The following is a 17,857-nucleotide window of genomic DNA, read 5'->3' as shown; positions in this document are numbered from 1 at the left end:
TATTGAGATTCTAGTCAAGGACACAGATCCACATACACAATATAACCCCCTTGACTATAAGAGCATTAATTTATTGTTAGAAATGGACTACATATTGTAGTTCTCTTTTCTATTATAGCTTGAGAATTCCCCTCACTGACGGTGAGGAAAAAAAATTTCTCCCTGTCTATTCTCTGTATGACTGCTAGATAATCTGAGTAATGTTCTGTTATCAGGTCTGCTGTGATTTGCCTGAATATGAACACTAACTTAGAATTTTGGAAAGAGCCCAAAATTAATAAAAAAAATAATGACTATAAAAATAAATTGTATTGTAACAAGTCCTTGATGTGGCACATTCAAAAGAAATTAGATTTTCAAAATACCAGTGTGCACACAAATCAGAATGCGGCTCTGCACACACACATATGCAGAGACACATGCGCATCTTCTCAGTCATAAATCTACTCTACCACAATGATTTAACCAAGATTGTTAACATGATAACATATTGTGAAAGCGCAAACCACAAAAAATCCCCGCCAACTTCACTTCAAATAAGATAAAAGGATGACATTGAAGAAGAAAAGCTCAAAAGAAGAATGGGGGGGAAGGATTTTTAGAGAAAATGGGGTGCTTTCTGTCGATAAAGAAGAGACCTTTTGGACAGTTAGGGCTGTTGGGATTAAGGATCAGGTCCAGCGTGCATGCACACACACACACACACACACACACACACACACACACACACACACACACACACACACACACCTGAACATGACAGTCATCTCTTCCACTCTCCCTTCCCACTTTCTCGCTCACCCCAGTGCTGAGACAAGATCCCGCCCACTGCCTGCTCCTTTATGGTAGCATGAGACATGCACTGGCCTCGGCTGCAGGACAACTGGAAGAACTGGTCCTCGCTGCACGACCTTACATATTCAAAACCATACATCGAATTCAAAGCCACCATTTGTGTCGACTGCCCCCATCCACACATGTCCATACAGCTAATGGCGCAAACAGACATTACAGACAGACTTTACATTCTTCTCTGATTTCAGTGGCGCCGCGTCCACACAAAGGTAAAGCTATTCATTTTATAATGCTTTGCCTTTCGCAGAATGAACAGCGTGCAGTAGAAAGGGATGGATTTAAAGTGACTGGTGACCATTTATGATAACAACAACAAAAACAATAATAATTTACATAATAATAATAATTTCTCTTTTTTTAATTCACAAAATAATTCTATATTTACCTCATAAGAGCATAAACAAATGGATTTTTGCATTCTGTGTGCACACACTTTGTGTGGCACACCAGCCAAAACAGTTTAGAATCTTCCATGTATGGCCTTAGCCTACTGTTCACCCAAAGAGGGCTCTCTCCGACCGAGGACATGGCCCACGGTGCCAGTGCCCGAGCATGGAAAGGTGGGACTTAAGGAGAGAGATATGCAGAGACATATAGAGAATGGGATTTCGAGAGAAAGAGGGAGGGAGGGAGACAGAGGGAGAGGCACAGTGAGAGGAGGAGAAGGGGTTATGACAGCCAGAGGCGCTGTCTCCCCTTTCTCTGCGTTACCCCCCAAACCATGAAACAAGACTATCCATGACGACTGCTACTCCCTTTATCTCGTTTCCCCAACTGGATGTGCTATTCCCACTCATACAGGCAAATATGACATCTGAATACTCTGAATGCACCTGTCATCGAATACGGTAACAGAGGGGGTCCAAGTGCAAACAGTGGACAAACGTTTTGTTGCTGTGCAGGATCAGTGGCAACTGCACGTCTCCACAGTACAAACCGACAACACATGACAGCTTTGCGACAACAAATATTCTCTTCATGTTATGAATAATAATCACAACAGCAGCAACACACAGATAGAAATTCCACCACCATATGCACTTATTTGATTAATCATTTCACTAGAACAGTGTTTAATCACAAAATGCACAGCGCCACTATCACAAATAAAGCATTTTTAATTATTTTGAAGTCAACAGAAAAAGAATTTTGTTATATGTCTAACATATTCATATAACATGTTTACAATTTAATCTATTTTTTACAACTATATATGTAATGATTTAAAACAGTTACCTGCTGTCACAAAAATCTACTAACCAAATTCAAATAAATTAAAACTAATTCTAATCAATTTAATTAAAATAAGCACAAGAGTATTTTTTTATATATCCTGAACAGTCATGTACTATTTTCTCATTTTCCTATAAGTTAAGGTAAATAATCTATCTGCACCTAAATGGTTGTGATTCACAGAAATCTTAAAAATGTTTTCTGAAAAAATAAACGAACAAAAGCATTTAAAAAATGAAAACCTAAACTTGATGTACATGTCAATTAAAATAGAAGCAATAGAAGAAGTAACTCCAACAACAAATAATGAGCTCAAAATAAAAATGGCCCATTTTTAATTATTTTTTAAAAGACGCTGTCTGTCGTAAAACCATCACTCTGGTGGCACTTCAACATGAGCAGAACACTTCCAGTATAACAGTCAGGAATGAGCTTGAGATACTATAGTTAGCCACAGCAACCATGTATTTGAAATACTATGAGCCAATGACATTCCTATACCTTTGCCAGGAACTGTTATAATTAAACATAAATATGACAATGAGACAAGAAAATCAGACAGGTGAGATGACAGTAAACATTTCTGCTGTCTTTGTTTTGTAACAGAAGACGGAGGGAAGGAGGAGGAGGAGGAAGAGGAGAGGAGTGTTACTCTCAGACAGGGGAGGAAGGGAGATCATTCGAGTTTTGGCACAGCAGCCTACCTGCCCTACACACTATAACACCTTTCAGTTTCTAATCACTGGAACGTAAACACACAAAAACGACTGTTGCAGACACCAACATTTACTAGGGTAAAGACATATATAGCAATACAAAAATAAGAGGAAGAAGCTAAACATGAATCACTGATTAAAAATATTCAGTGTGAACGCCTGTTTCCCTTCACCCCCCCCCCCCCCTCTGCTAATCTCCTTCCGTCTGCTCCTCTCCAGTCTGAAAGGTAGGGATCTGTTTATCTGACCTCTTCCCCTGATTCCTCCTCGATGGCCCATGGCTATCTGACCCCTCCACCCAGCCCCCTCAACACTCCTACCCCCAGCATCCCTCCACCCTCCTACCCCCCCCCCCCCCTATTTTTTATATGCTTCTCTCTCAATGCCAGTGCCTGACAGACTTAACGTTTAATTTTAATTTTATTAAACCTGTTACAGGCCTATTTTTGTTTCTCCCACCCTAAACTAAAGCCAAAGTCTTAATCCTGCAGATGCTGACAACCACAAGTGCTTTGTGTGGCTCCCAAAACACACCAACAACTACCATCACCCTTTTCTCCCACTTGCCAGACCCACTTTCTCCTCATCATCCCTCGGCTGTTTGCGAGGGGGTTTCCTCTCTTTCTTTTTTATCTCTGCATTCACTCCATGACCCCTGTTCCCCCTGTTTCTTGCTTTCTGACCTACACCACCCCCCCACCCACCCCCAACCACCACCACCTACGCACGCACACACACAGCTTCTCATCCCCCTTTCTGTTTCCCCCCCAACGGTACACATATCCTATCCTTTCCTCTGCTCGCTCGCAAAACCTGCTTTTTGTCCCCTTCTTTCTTTTCCCGTCTCTGTGTCGCGAAAAATATCCATGACTGACTTGTTATTCTCGCAGCTTTTTCTGACTCTATATGGCTCCAATCCGGCCGAAAAGTAGTCGCTATTTTTGATCATATTTATGGGGACTTCTGGGCTTCCAATTACACCTAAAACGTCAAGAACAGAAACGAACAGCTGCATCTCCGTTTTCTTTCCTTTTTTTCTTCCCGATTTTATCTATTTTTTTTTCTTTTGGGCGAGACTGGTAACAATGTAGTTACAGGCAGAAATAAAGCATTTTTTTTTTTAAAGGCCCATTGAGCTAAGATAGTCTGTCTCTTTGCATGACTCGTTTTGTGTTTTCCTCCGACAGTACAGCCTATTCTGTTTTTGGGTACGTGGAAGATATCTTGTTTAGTTTAACTTCACAAAATCCTACAAATGTTGACTGGCTAAGTGGTTACTAAACGCATGCAGTGACCTATAGGTTTAGCCTGGACCGTACTTAAAGTTTCCGGCAGCAACTTTGGAATGGTTGTGTCTGCTTAAGGTCAGACTAATAGGGCAATGTTTTGTTTTCATTCCGGTCAGCATTTCTCGGAGAAAAAAAAAAAGGTTCTCTTGAAAGTCTGATACGGTAGCCAAGTAGTTCGAGGCAGTAGATACAGCCTGTCTATGTCTTCCCTGAACCACATGTCTGTTCTCTGAAACGCCGCTCAGACTCTCAGGCTGTCCGCGTACCAGGTCCTGCTGATCCGCTCTTGTCATGAAGGAGACCCGGGGATCCGTTTTTCTCAACACACCACATTCGCGTAACACACACACATACACACGCTCGCAAACACAAACCACTCATGCACGCACGCACACGTACATACACACACACGTACATACACACACACACACACATGTCGATCGATTTGCATGTGACTTCGTCAGGGAATGAGCGAGAATCGACCTAAAAACAACGCTTCAAAGAGGCAAACGTCCATGAAAAATAAAAAAGAAAAGATGGACAAAGTGGGGTAAAGAGGAAAGTGTAGCTAGAGGAACTAAGACAGGGCGGAGGGATTGCACATTTCACAGAGAGACGTAGCCTATTGGAGAAGAACAAAAAAAATGTGTTTATCCAGAGGAGGATTTTATAACCATACGACGGTGCCGAAAAGCCCTGGATGTCGCAAGTGTCAAATCTGTCAAAATTAGAAAGCGAGAGATGATCCCTTTCGCCGGACGCACACGGACCCACAGGCTGGACTTGGAGCTCCTTTTCTGGGCTGCGCTCATGTGGAGCTGCCGCTGCCCTTCGTCCGCTCAACACAGCCCCTTTCTTATTGCCTCTGTGCCTTAAAACACGTTTCTCGACAACCATAAGCCCTCTATACCTTTTCCCGATCCCACTGAAATGCACTTATTTGCTTTAAAACCGTGTTTTTCTACGATCAACTGCTTTGGAGAGGATCGCTGTCTTGCCCATTTCTTATCTTCCATTCATGAGGAGGAGAGGACGAACGCTGATGTAAACACAGGTAACGATACGAAATAAAAATCGAGAATAAACCAAACTACTTGCATGAAATGAACTTGTGATCGCCAGCAATTTCTCACAGTGTAAGAATAGCCAGCTCCGCTACACGTAAACTACGAACAGATAGGAAAGAGATTCAGATAAGTCTGCAGCGAAAAAGAGCAGGATCGTGGAAAGACAGAGAGGAAAAGAGACAAACGCAAAGTTGAAACTTACAATTTCTCGCTGCCGCTTTGTGATCCTCGCTTTTTAATCCAGTATTGAGATGATTTAGCTAAAGATCCCATCAAGGCAGTCCCCTTTTGGTCAGTTTGCGCTTAGGGTGGCAAAAGAAAGATCATTGTTGTTGCGGAGTGTAAAAAAAACCGAAGTAGGTACTATTAGTTGTTAAAGGCAATATAAAAATAATTTGGATGCAAAGCAGGCGATGAGTCTTGTGTTAGAGGGAGCGAGGAAGAGGTGAAAGTGAGATCTGATGATTGAAAAGAAAAAACTCTTTGGATCTTTATTCCTGCTAATTAGTTTCCTGCAAAAAATGGCTGTGATTAATTCAGTGCGCATGTGCTTCATTACACAGGCACGAAGGGAAGGGCTAATTAGCCGCCTTCTGGATCAATAAGATTCAGCAAAGGAGAGAGCTCGGGAGAGAGAGGGAGGGAGGGAGGGAGAAATAGGAGGGAGGGAGGGATGGATAGATACAAGTAGAAAAAAAAGAGGAAAGTAATGATCAGGAATTGAAAATATGGAATTAAGAACAGCGGAAAGTAAGAGTTTGATTAGACGGAAGACTGTGAAAGTTAACACTGGAGCAGGCAGCCGCAGCAGGCAAAGCCCCGACGCTACAGGCGCAGCTTGTCCTCCGCTCTTTTTCACTTTTTGAAACGTTTTTTGTCCCCCGGTTTTTCTTTTTTTTGTTGTTGTTGTTGTTGTTTTTTAATGAAAGATAAGCACATACCGTGGCCAATATAAGTACATAAGCGACCGTGTTTTATTTTATTCTCCCCTTTTCCAGCCTAAGTCTGTTATTTTAGTCGTGCCAAAGCTGCACACAGGGCTGTGTTTCTATAGTTAGTTGATAGTCTGCGTTTTTAACAACTTATTGAAATACATAACTGAGTTTCGGCGGCCGATGTGGCTAAAAGGGAAATATGCTGTTCTCACAGCATAGTCCCCATGTAATTCTACAAACAACTGTCGTCTTTGTAAACGACTAAAACAAACACTTGCCAAAAAAAAAGAAAAACAAATTAAAGTACGTTTAAAGCGATTTCTACATGTATGCAAAACTGTAGGCTACTGTAAGAGCAGCATATAGGCTGCCACGGTGTACTGTTGCAATCTGCAAAGAACAGGGCTTATCACAGTGGCACCTGGATATTATCAGAGTTAACAATGTATTTGTATTGGAAAATATTTATTTTAGACATTAACAGAAATACCACTTGCTCGGAGACAGAAGCTGATATTGAATAGTCCTGATGCGTAGCTTCAATTTTTTTTTAACTTTGATAAACTTTACGTGATTTAACCTGCACACAGCATTTAGAGACATCCCTGTATATTTTTATGTTTACACTGCATTGTATTAATTTATACCGATGATAAGTTTAATGATAAGAGAAGACTAAAGGCTACTTTAATGCAACTTAGAGCAGTGGGTGTTCCTCAACTCATACGTTAGTGTGTATGCATAGATTAATTTCAATAAAGCTGTAAAATTAAGAATAATAACTAAATTTAAAAAAATAGTGAAATTCAGCTTTAGAAAATATGCCATAGGTGGAAGTAAGACAGAGAAGATATGAAAGATGTGTCGTTTTTACAGTTACTGTCAGCTCAAAATATTAGTCTATGTTAAAATTCAGGGTAATACTTTATAACACTATTGTAATATTAAAGAAACTAATTGTTTTTGATGATCTGAGGGCATGCATAGCACAAAGGTTTAAATATTTTTCCAGTGAAATTGGGAAACTCCAGAGAGCTGCTTTGTATTAGTGAATTATCCAAAGCAAGTTCAGCTGTTTTTTTTATATCAATACTTGCCTCGTTGTATTCTATACGTGTGTGATAATTTATTTAATTTTTACAATATGTGTCGCGGGTGTTTAGGAAATATAAATAGGTTTATAGTTCTTACCCAGCACACTATTGAAAGACTTGTAAGAGGAGCTGTAACACAGAGGGATGATGGGGAAACAGGTTATCGTGACATCTATTGCGAAACTAGTGGGAACACGTTGTCAATACGTGAAGGTTCTCTTAAATAATAATAACACTATAAATGTGTGACAATGTGACAGACCTATGTTAAGGCTTTTGGTCAGCTCCGGCCTGTATGCTTTCAATTTGCTATAGTCTGATAGTTATTCTGATATTGTGACAAGAAGCCCAGATGGTCAGTGTCTCATCTCATTTTGATATGTTCCGTGGTCAGGAATTTCTTAATACCTTTATGATCAATTCGAACAATTTGCTGAGGTTCTCTCGTTTGTTTTTCTTAATAACCTTAAAGCACCTCGCCTCTGTAACTGATGTCCTCTCCTTTTCCTCCGAATGACTGTATTGCAAAAAATCAACCTTTGAGTCTCTCGGTGCTCTTTGTTATGATAATTTTATTGTTGATTCTCTGAGGAGATGGACAATCCCTCACTCGCAGTGCGCACACTTTCTGTGCAAACAGCTCCATATAGAGTCCTGGTCCACTGAATACAAGTAGCAGCTTTCACTGATCACATAACGTACAATGTTTATTGAAACAATACGGATTTGATAGTCCGCGCCTATATGGTGAATTCCGATGCAGAGTTCATTGTTAAAAGCCAGATATACTCGAATCCAAACATGCTGTGTAACCTAAAGCAGCCATAATACAGGACTGTACAAGAGACAACCCATAACTGGGTTAATAAAATGACCAGAGACTCCTTTTTTCCAGGCGTGTTGTTGGATAGAAATGCACGATACAGATAAATCTAGTTTTATTTTCTAAGACTGCACACAACTGATATCTTAAGCAGCCTTTCGTGATTTTGTAGCAGTGAAGATGGCCGATCAAATATATAGGCTATATTTTATATTTTCCAAAGGCCTTTGACTTAGAGGTTAGAAAGGTTATGAAACCCCCATGGGACGCAGCGTTTCTACAGATTCAATAGCATATCCCCTTTGAAGAGACTACGAAAAATCAAAATTCTTATTTTGTAGCCTATATGATCAAGACTCAACTCCCCCCTCCATCTCTCTCTCTCTCCCCCTCACACTCTCCTTCTCTCTCTCTCTCTCTCTCTCTCTCTCTCTCTCTCTCTCTCTCTCTCTCTCTCCCTGCTGCTAAAATATATGGTGTGCTGTAACACGGCATTTCCTCAGCACTTTCCTTCCATAAGCCGAGGCTCATACCTGTTTTTAAGCAATGTAGCATGTGCTGTATAGCATGCCTCTCTCAGAAAGAAAGAATAAAACACAACAAGAAAACTGCATCGTCCCGTCGAACAGCTCACATTTTTGCAGTGTGAGAGGCAGACTGCAGGAATCTCGAGGATTTGCGACGTGTCTGCTCTCACGGGAAGAAGAGATTGTAAAAATGAATAGGTTGAAAATAGCGTGCGAGTGGAGTTAAAGGGGCTACGAGATAATAAAAGAGTCTGGTGTAATTTGAGGCTTGTAGGAGGCAGCTTTGAGCCAGTCAGTCGCCTAATGCCTAACAATGCAAACTTGAGTTTACAAATTTATGCAAAGGCCTGATTGACATTACTCCATCAGTGACCATATTGAGTATGGTAGGCTAAATCAAAAGAAGAGCAGCCAGACGGAGGCCTTGATGCTTTTAGGGCCTATGCATCACTGAAAAGGGGGGAAAAAAGGGGGGAACTGACAGGGTCTGAAGCTTTTGTGTTACCAGCATTCAATTGCGCCTCTCTGTGGGAAGGATAACTGTCCACGTGCCAGCCTCAATAGGCATACATCGATGAGTGGCATTGCAAATTCAACACAACCTGTGGCTATGACAGCCCGTGGATATGACAAAGAAAGGCAGAGTAGCTTAAAATGCAAAATGCTCCGTAGATGTGGGGCACATGAAAGCGCTTGACCATCACCAGAACTGAAGGAACAAAACAGTGTATTCAGACAGAGGGCAAAGCCCCATAATCGTTTCTAACGTGCTTGAACCGTTGTTCGGTGATGGGGATTTCGCAGACCCCATGTGCCCTGCCCGTCAACTTTTAAGAAATATTTATTTTTCATGCATTCAAATTAAATTAAGTCTAAACGTATGTTATTTTATTTATGTATGTATCAGCTACTGTGTGCACGCGTGCACGCGTGCACATATGCACACACACAGACATACACGTGCATGCGTGTGTTGGCCTGCACGCGCAATCCCAGACAAAGCACAAAGGGAAACAGAGGAAATGAGCAGGGGTGAACGTATTTAAAGATAAAAGCTGCTATCGAGAAAAGTCATATAACTTTATAAAGAGATAACAACCATTATATTCCAAAGGATTTGGGGATTTAAGATGCTCATAGGCTGCAATATTAACAAGGAGGGTGTCAGTCATATGTTCAGGCTATTGTAAACAGAGATGAAAAGGGCATCAGACATTCTTTAGGAAACAGTCTGAGTGAGATTATGCTATGAAAATATTTCTAAATAAAAACCCAGTCTAGGTGGACCGGATGCTCAAAATGAGGACGTCAAACAAAACAATAAAAACGCTGGACTGATTTTTAAAATGGAAATGAAATGATTATTCTTACTTTAGTGATGAGGTTAATGAAAAGACACCTTAAAGGTTGTGTACTGCGCCTGTAGGTTGGATTCTCCACTCAGTGGCCGCAGCTGGGCTGATAACAGTCTCAGGGCTGTATCCCAACTTTCCTATGGAGGGCAAACCTTTCCTAACTCACTTTACCCCATTTTTCTTGTACATCAAAGAGAGATAATCCACACTGAAAACCCCTTTTGACATTAGTTAACAGAATAGCATCATCACAGGCATTTTTATAAATGTGTAACTTTTTTCGGGAAAAACAAGCTTAATGAGAAATTTAAGGAAAACATTCATATTCTTATTTTCAGATTAGTATTTCTTTGTCTTTTTTATGATCCTCGACTGAATGAAACCGCTTAGGCTGCGCTGTTTAACACTAAATCATTGCACATATGAGAGGCTGGTGTCCGGCTCTCCATGTGTCTAGGGTGGATAGGGCAGCGCAGCCAGGTGCAATGGGAGCGCCCTCTTATGTTCAGCCTGACCACTGGGATCAACCAGCGCATCAGCTCTTCACAGGAGCCAAGCGCCTGCGGACCAGCTGGTCTTTGCAAAAAAGCGCACCTTTGCCTTTGACTCTAACATTTTATATTAGGCTGCCTCGCGTGTAAATGATGTACCTAAATCAACATGGCCGGGTTACTCCGTGGTCAAAAGAGATGCACACCATCCACGGCGGAAATCACACACGTTTCAGATACAGCTTTGTTTCACCCAAATAGTCAGTTAATAACTGTGCATACTGTCCGAAATTCACAGATTTTTAAAAAAATAAACACTTGACTCCTACTGGGAGTGACAAGACACAAAAGCCCAACACTGATCATACTTGAACTTGGCCTAATTAGCGAAGCATCCTGCAGAAATCAGCACAGATAATATACAAATCTCCATTAAGTAAAAAAAAAAAGCTTTTATTTATTTATTTTTAACCAAAAAATATGTACGTATTAATTTAAAAATGAACTTTTTAGAGTCGTTATTATTTGTCTGTGACTGTAGGTGCAGCATGTTTTACACTCTGGGTGATTTTCCACTATCATACTTAAAGCATATGCTCCTGGTGGAGAGGAAATCCATCTTTTTTGCAGACCTTTACTTAAATACATTTTTAATTTCTTCGAATTTATTTTCAAAAGAAGTGTTTGCAAATGTGGCTCCTTCGTCTCTCTTTTTATCCTTGTGTCATGTTTGGCACACGGAGAATGTTCTTGAAGTGGATGCAACTCAGTGTGGTGATTCTTTTTTAAAATTTTATTTTTAGTGAAGCCTTCTGTATCAAATTCAAGTGCAACCATTGTAATTGTCATTGCTGCTGTTTTACTTAGTCTTGCTTGTATTATAGCATGCATTATATCAGATCATTTATTCATCATTCAGCTAGTTTTAACTTTATCAGTGATGCATAAATGTATCCCCACAACAGAAATCTGCCCTCATGGCTTCAACTTGTTCTGTTCATATCGGTGGATATTTCATTTAAACATTTATAAAATGCTGTTCTGTTAAACGCATGCATGTTGATGGAGTTTTTATTTTTTTATTTTTATTTTTTTGCTTGTTTGTTGTTATTTTATTTGTTGTTCTATGTGTCTTATGGGAATGTTTTGCCCTCTGTTTTTCTACCTACTTAATTTTATGACTGCCTGTTTGGAGAAAGTATGTTTCTGTTTATTTTTTATTGGGATTTTATATTTTTGTTTGGTGATCTAAAAACAAAAATAAAATAATATTAAAATGCTCCTGGATAAAATTCGATGTAGCATCTGCCCGTTTGTTTTTACATCTTTGAGCATTGCATCCTGAGATTTAAGTGTTATTATTGAATGAAAATTCCCTCTTTTTTAATATTTTAATGTTAGATCGTATGCAAACCAACAACACAGGAGCAAACCTGACATCACATTTTCTGAACGCAGCTTGAGGTGAAAAAACAGGACCTGTCCTCTGCAGCTGGTGTTGTGATTTTAGAGTTTGGAATAGAATAAGTGACGAGCGGCCGTCTGGTCAGTCTGACTCATTTACATGAGAAACAAGAAGGCATATCATTTCCTCTCTCTCTCATCAGTTTACTCGTCTTGCCAGTACTACCTTATTAATGACCCTATGCATAATTCAAAAACAGTTTTGACGTTTGCATTTTGGGGGGAAAAAATAGTCGTGTTAAAACATAATCATACCAAATCTGAAGTCTGTCAATATTTGAAAAATGTCGTAAAACATCCAAAAATCTCCGATGTTTAGCTGACTTTACATGATTGCCCAGCTTATTTCATCCTGACCACTGCGATTAAATCTAGCCAAAACACACGCACACACATACACACACGCACGCACACGCGCAAATTCCCCAAAAATCAGCGAGCGTGACTGTCTCATTCTCCCTGTCTTTGCTCCCTCCTTCTGTGTGTGTGTGTGTGTGTGTGTGTGTGTGTGTGTGTGTGTGTGTGTGCGTGTGTGTGTGTGTGTGTGCATGTAGGATGGTAAGTGTGTATGTTTTCTTTTTTCTTTGGTAAGGGGTACATGGGGGGTCGCGTCGTATTTTAAAACGAGAAGTAAAATTAACAAATATAAACTTTTACTTGTTCTTTTTCTTATTGTTATTACAGAAGTTCAGAGGATACACACAAATACACACACACACACACACACACACACACACAGACACACACACCAAACGCACATCCAACAACAACAACAACAAACCTGTATATGAGCCTGCCAAGCCTCAGTCTAGCCTCATCACATCTCACCACCTTTCAAGTCCTTGATACATATTTGTAAGAAAATCATTATTCAAATAGTTGTTTTTTTTCCTGAACTAGTCACTGACATTATGATTAGCCATGTAATCCATTAAAACGCCTGTGAAAACGATTACAATATTTGTTTATGTATGTATTCTTTTTTTTTCTCCTTTTCGTATGTTTCAAAAAGTAGATGCCTTAACAGGTTGCCTACTGGTAGCCGTCAGATCTCAATTCCTTACAAGTGCACCCAGATATAAATTCCAAGCTCACGAATGGCAAAAACACCCTGAAAACAAATGCGCAAGAACGCAAAATAAATAGTGACAAAAAAAGAAGGCATAAAGGCAAGGCTTACAAAGTACCAAGACAGGAATTTAACCACGGAATTACAATTTATCTGCGTTTCACACCAAAATGTCTACTAAATATGTCGTTTCTAATACACCCTTAACTGAAGATCAATTTGTAAAGAAAGAAAAATAAGCACAGACCAGTCCTTCTGATAATGCATATTTCAAGTCGGGGATATAGTGAATAATGGAGAAATCCTGAAAGCTGCTGTCACAGACTCTGGGTGAGAGACAGGCGGGACTCGTGGGGTTTTACGCGCTTTGGAGAGGCTCACTGAAACAGAGGGATCCCAAATCAGAGCCATATGACCACTCCAGGCAACAGAAACACTAGCTGGTGGTAAACCGACCCAAACAGAAAGGGTGGAGAATCACCGATCCCTACATCTCCAAACCTGTTAAAATACCACCTCGTGCTTCCTGCATTTGAACGTGAAATATAACTAATTTAAAGATAGTAATTTTCCTTGATGTCAGGAAAAGCCCCCCCCCCCGCCACCGCCACCACCAAACAACACGACGAGATGAAAGATGACAGGTGGAAGCGACACACAAGGCAAATACAGATCTAGGATTATCGCCAGGGGTCAAATCCAAATCCTGCGTCACACACAGCCTCTGGATGCGCAGCATCATCTAGCTACAGTATGAGGCCCGGGTCAAACAAGACAGCAATAATTTCAAGTGCGTCTGCTGATCATTCATGAAGTAACAAACCACACACAGCACAGTTAAATCCAGAAAATGCAAAAATAAGCACCAAGAGTGACTCTTATACATTTTAAACAGTTTTAAATAAGGTAGTGAATAGCAGCTAAGTTCATGGACCCAGTTACAACACACATACACTTACTCACTGTGCTGCTACTCAAACAAGTCAATACAGACATGGGTGGGATCGTGAAGAATTTTACATGCATGGCAGTCAACAGCTCATATCACACCACTCCACACAAGGCCCTACCTATGCACAGACAGCATCCAGTTTAGAAACAAGCTCATCTGATGCCCCATGTGATCAAACCTCCAGAGCTGTGAAAGCCCCACTTCCTCCCTTCCTCTGTCTCTCAGGCCAAAAGTCACCTGGAGTTCCATGGAAGTAATTTTAGATAGTCAAAGCAACTGAGGCAGAATTATGGATGCTTAACCCCTATCAGAGCTCCTAAACTTCTGCTCTGTGGCAGCTGATCCCACCCATATTTGCCCCCCCCCCCCCCCCCCCCCCCCAGGCCTTAAGTGTTCCTGGAGCCAATAAAAGCAAGTGATTAGTGGAGCTGTTCCTTTTTTTTAGGTGTTAGCTCGTTAAGGCAGTTAATAGTGAAGGTGTTTACTTTTGCCTGACAGACACACTACAGGAGGGGTGGGCCAAGACCTTAAAAACCAGGAGGTCTGCACGAGTCCATCTACCAATGCTCTCTTCGCTTGCGTCATGTTACAACTGTGTGTATGCATATGCAGTCAGCAATACTGAAGCCAAACATGCCTCATGAACCCAGTCCTCTAGCAGAAAATGCATTATCGGTCTAACTCTCGATCTGAGCTTATTAAAACTTGGATTAAATAGTATCATGCTGGCAGTCAGAGGCCTTGCATATTAGGGACGGGGAAGACGCTCATGAATGACACCTGTATCCTCGCTACGTGCACACCCGGCTCGCATGCTCACTGGCTTTCCTGCCAGGATCACTTTTGTGTTATGAATTTCAGCACACGTGTAACAATCGGCTTTACCTCATTCCTGCGGCAGAAATACGACCCTTCACCTGTTTCGAGCACATACTGTACTTTTTGTTTGACTCAATCAGTAGTCTGCCTGTCTGTCTTTTGTGTATGAGACACAGGAGGTTTGGTTCTATAGAGAGAGAATCATGGCACTAAGGGGCTGTGGTCCTATTTTAAGTGTGTTAACAATCACACAGGCATTCACGTGTGTGTGTGTGTGTGTGTGTGTGTGTGTGTGTGTGTGTGTGTGTGTGTGTGTGTGTGTGTGTGTGTGTGTGTGTGTGTGTGTGTGAGAGAGTGTGTGTGACTGCCGTCATATTAGAAGTAATTAGGAAATGTATCCAGTTCTGTCGGATACATGGTTACCAAACAATTTGTAATGTTGTGAATCTCTATAACCCTGTGGTGTATCAGCTGAATCTAATCCAGTTAAACAAGTTGTTTTTCTGCTTATAAGGGCAAAAAGATATCAACATGAAAAATTGTCTTTGAATTCCAAAAGGTCATACCCTCCCTGTGGTCAAATGACAGACAGTGATGTGATATTCTCTTTCATAGCTTAGAGGATAAAATGTGTGCATTGGATCACAGACACACATTAATTCACTTCATGGCAGCTCTGGAATCATGAACTTGGTCTTCTGCTCATCTGTAACTTGAATTACAATTTAAATTTGGAATCATTTTATGCATAAATTAACTCTTTTTCAAGCCTATTTTGGGACAACAGAACTTTTTTAAATAGCACATTGTGTCCATTTTTCCAACAGATTCAGGCTTCCCCAAGTCCAACCAATAATACACAGCTGATTTCTGCACAATGTGATTGTGTTTAACAAAAGTAACCCCTCAATCTAAAAGGGAACACATTGTTTTTTCACTATGAAATGTTTCATTTAAATGTAATGCAGTTCCATATTTTTTTCCTTTTTAAGATTGCAGTTTCATGTGACAATCTAAAGCAAACACACAATCAGCATTATCCTAACCTTGAATACACGTGGTATCTTCAGATTTTGGATTGTATTTTTCATGTATGTACTGCTTTTTCAGGATAGTATTCGTAGATCGAAATGGATTAAAACAATGATTTATGTCAGTCAGCTCTTTTATCTATTCTTTCTCTACTGAATTAAACAAGAAATCTTAATTGTGAGGAGGCACATGACAAGTAAAGATAAGGACCACACTTTTAATTGTAAACTAAACCGTCACTAGCTGTGATGAGAAATATGGAGAACACAATATTTTCCCCCTAGCCCACCCAAAAGATTGAGACATTAACTGCGGTGGCAGCTTCGGATTTATCATTCTGGGTTTGAATATACATCCATTTACAAGTGTATATTGCAGTACATTATTGCCAGAATCCCCGGTATTTCTCTTTAAGCCACAACACAACTGCCTGAGCCACACGCTGATAAAGTGGAACTGAGATATATTGACAGTGCTTGTGCATTTTGAACACTCACATGAGAAATAAAGCATGTAACAAGAATGATAACCTGTGTTTTGTCTATTTTTTTGATCTTGTGTTTTTGAATATGTGCAAATACATTTTCTGAGGAAGAGAGGAGGGGAGGAAAAGAGGAAACTGGTTTTAACGTATTCTGTTTAGAATTGTAAATGTGTTGTATAGGCCCTGCTGTCCAATTACATATATCTTTCATGTATGAAATCATGCATGTCTTTCTGTCTAAAAGGGGGAGGGCTGGCACAAAAGGAGCAACCCCGACTGCAGCAGAACAGTGTGCAGCCCACATGAAAAATAAGGTCTAGTGTCGAAGCCCTGGAGCCCTGGGCAAGGAGTGCGGCTCCATCAGCACACAGGCCAGGGAGGGGAGCTGCTTTCCCCCAGACTGGAGCCCTCTCCCCTCCTGACTCCTGCTGTATTATCGTTGTCCTATTGTGAGGCAGCTGACCCTTTGGGTCCTAAATCAGACTTTACCGAAAATACATTTCAGATCACATCCTTAATTAGAGCCACAATAATAAATTTCTTGTGCTTTCAAGAGTTTCCCCTACACTAAAAATAATCTTTAAAGATGCAGGGAAGAGGGGAAAAAGGATGTTTATTTATTTATTTTCTATTTCTTCATTCTCATTTTCAAAACAATGACTTGCTGCTGGGTACCAAATCTCAGTGACCCAAATTTTGTAAGATTATGTCGAATTTTTCTAAACAAATCTTATTAGATCCTTAATGACATAACTCTTCTCTGTCACTGTCCTTTTTTTATTACAGTATATTCACTTAATTGTATAAATACTTTTTATTTTTAATTAGGCCAGTTTTCAGAACAAAAAATAAAGAAAGGAAATGCTGTGCCACGTAGGTGCAAAGCCTAATCTCTATATCCTTAAATCAGGCCCTTTTTGATTCCAAGTTATTGCCTAAGAGAAAATAAAATCATACAGATTCCCTTATCAAGCAGAATAATTTAATATAGTCCAGATAACCTGGGATCAGGTCTTAATCACTGACTGAAAATGTGTTGTCAGTCTTCTGCAAAACAACTGGGAAACCGAATCTTAATAAAACTAGAAGAGTGAAGCTGAGCAAAATCAATTTCAAAGTCACTTTGAATGGAAATACTCATTTCACAACCACGTACTATGAAGCCCAAAAATGCATGTATGCATCAGAAATGTGCCAAGATTCAAACACATGCTGTATATCTATTCTTATACGAACCAGACAGACAGACACACACACTCACAAAACATAACACCCGTCTGTAACCACGCACACACAAATAGCAATGACATTTTATCAGCTAGTAAATCACTTTTGTCCCCTTAGTAAACTAAAAAACACCCACGTCTTGGAACATTCCCACATCCCATTACTGACAACATAACTGATAACTGTAATAGAACATGTACATGTACATGCACAGAGTGTATACTATACAGGTGTCATTGTATGAACTAAATAAAATGTATTTCTTATCCATATCCATGGTCTGCAGGTTTATGTGTATGTACAGCATGTGTTTGCACACCCTCAGAGTGTGACACATACGACAGCTAACAAGAACATGCTTGTGTATATGGAGTGTCATCCACCTGGCCACACACGGCAAGTCACGTCACGTTTCTAGCACAATT

General features: G+C 40.3%; 1 protein-coding gene across 1 annotated transcript in view; it reads right to left on the bottom strand.

Moving 5' to 3' along the window:
- The window catches only part of zfhx3 (zinc finger homeobox 3), a 140,993-nt gene extending 135,293 nt beyond the window's left edge, over positions 1-5,700 (bottom strand). Inside the window, exon 1 of the mRNA XM_041042028.1 lies at positions 5,363-5,700. The gene's annotated coding sequence lies outside the window, so the exon portion shown is untranslated. The remainder of the gene's footprint in view (positions 1-5,362) is intronic.
- Positions 5,701-17,857: the final 12,157 nt, after the last annotated feature.

The sequence above is a fragment of the Toxotes jaculatrix genome, chromosome 1 (assembly GCF_017976425.1).
Source record: "Toxotes jaculatrix isolate fToxJac2 chromosome 1, fToxJac2.pri, whole genome shotgun sequence".
Classification (NCBI taxonomy): domain Eukaryota; kingdom Metazoa; phylum Chordata; class Actinopteri; family Toxotidae; genus Toxotes; species Toxotes jaculatrix.
Note: the sequence above shows the minus strand (reverse complement) of the source record. Positions and strands in the feature narration are given on the sequence as shown.